The sequence below is a fragment of the Hyla sarda genome, chromosome 8 (genome assembly GCF_029499605.1).
Source record: "Hyla sarda isolate aHylSar1 chromosome 8, aHylSar1.hap1, whole genome shotgun sequence".
Classification (NCBI taxonomy): Eukaryota; Metazoa; Chordata; class Amphibia; order Anura; family Hylidae; genus Hyla; species Hyla sarda.
In genome coordinates, this window is record NC_079196.1 from 54,272,943 (window position 1) to 54,275,279 (window position 2,337).

A 2,337-nucleotide genomic window follows, 5' to 3' on the forward strand; every position below is an offset into this window, starting at 1 on the left:
ACATCACATATATCACAAATACAAAACATAAACCATCTACATCACATATATCACAAATACAAAACATAAACTATCTACATCACATATATCACAAATACAAAACATAAACTATCTACATCACATATATCACATACAATACATAAACTATCTACATCACATATATCACAAATACAAAACATAAACTATCTACATCACATATATCACATACAATACATAAACTATCTACATCACATATATCACATACAATACATAAACTATCTACATCACATATACAATACATGCACCAGCTACATTACATACATCACACATACAATACATAAACCATCTACATCACACCTAACATACAATACATGCAACATCTATATGACATATATCACACATACAATACATACATGCATCTTCGGCATTACATGCATCAGACAATACATACAAAATATATATGCATTACCTAAATCACATATATCACACAAATATACATCACATGCTTTACTGACATCATATACTGTACATCACACAACACCTGCAACACATGATATAATATATGCATCATCTACATTACAAGCATCATTCTACACAACTTATATATGCATCACATACACCACAAATCATACACATCACACAACACATACATAACTTTAATGGCTCCTCCGGTTTGTTTGCAGTGGCCGGAGGTGGTTGGGACAGCAGAAAGCAGCTGAAACGGGGAAGTTACGCATTTTGCTTAACTACCATTGACTTTAATGGGAGTTACCCAAACAGAGTAGCCTTAAGGAAGCACGCTATTTACCTAACTCCCAAAATTACCAGGAGAGAGTAGTCAGAGGGGCTACGCCATTGGGGTAACTCCCTTAAAAGTCAATCAGAGTTATGCAAATTGCAATACTTCTCCGCTTCAGCTGCTTTGGACTTTCTCGACTACCTCTGGCAGCTGCAAACAGTAGCGGAAGTAAGAAGATGGGACAGCCTCTTTAGGAGCCTTTTACTTAGCGTCCTCAGTTTTTGTAGAAGACCCAGTGAAAGAAGCAAACGCTCATTTGAACCTACTGGATTTGTTAGAATCAGTTACACAATGGATGCTTTATAGCACTCATGGCACTTGTGTCAAGCCATGATGCATGTGTGAACAGAACCTACGCCGTGTATTTCCCACACAGCTGCCACACCACTGTTGCCCACCAGACATTAGGCAGCTTCTGTCATACACTATGTCGCTTCTCGGCCTTTTGGCTAAGATCAAGTGTAGCATCTGTTCTTATCAGTTTCATGCTGGTGGCAGGCGACGCCAGTGTGGAGCTGGTGGGGATGGGTGCTTCATGGTAGAGAGCAGGTGTACCGGGCGTTCCGGGGCTGGTTCCGAGGAATCAGCCCGACGGCTGCCCCGATGTGACCTGCTTCCTCCGGGTCTCACCATGAGGCTGAGAGGGTCTAGAGCCGAGGTACCTTTGTGCCTCGGGGAGTGGTGACCCCGAGGTGCCGAAACTCACTGGGTGTACTTGCTCACTGAGTGGACGGGAACCATAATCTCTTCACCTTGTGGCACTCACCTCCTGATTCCCAGCCTTCTGACTAGGATCAGAGAAATTTTTATAGATCTGGCCGGATGTCAGTATATCTGCACACATTCACTTATTTATTTCTTTTCTTTTTTAGTGTAACACGTTTGCACTTTTTCTTGCACTTTGGGTGATTCGAGAGCACGTAAGTGTAAGTGGTGCCAAGTAGTGACATCCAGTGAATCTGTTTGGCTGCTAGCCTATATTTGCTGCTTCCTATAAGAGTGAATGGAAGAGCAAGGACCCAAAGTTTACTGCACCACCAATGTTTTCATCTGTACCCCCACCGAAAGGATAGAAACACTATTGTAGGTACACATTTTACATATGGCTAAAGCAACCCTTTTGTTATGCCCCCAATAGAGTAGAGCCCATAAATGTCAATGGGTAAAGAGCAGTACAACCTGGGACATTGCTTTTCGCCTATATCCATACCATGGATATAGGTGCTCGTATAGTTTTGTAAACCCTGGGGAGCCATAATTGGTCAATAGTTCAGTGCCAATAAACATCCGATCATCCAATGGAATATTTATTGCACCAGCTTAAAAAATGATTGATCATTATTGCTATGCTTGTTTAGCCTCAATGGGCTAATAGAAAATACAGGTACTATGACTACGGTAATTCTTTCCAATTGTAGCAATGTACCTTTACAGTAAGAACATTTCCATATTGATTAGATATCAGATCGTTCACCTGACCTGAAGGAATTCTTTATGACTATGCTCTTCATTAGTGGGGTTAAAGGGGTACTCCACCCCTAGACATCTTATCCTCTATC

The 2,337-nt window shown here is 41.2% G+C and overlaps 1 pseudogene; it reads left to right on the top strand.

The window, feature by feature from the left end:
* The first annotated feature begins 1,207 nt into the window (after positions 1-1,207).
* LOC130290016 (U2 spliceosomal RNA) lies at positions 1,208-1,315 on the top strand (annotated as a pseudogene).
* The last annotated feature ends 1,022 nt before the right edge of the window (positions 1,316-2,337 follow it).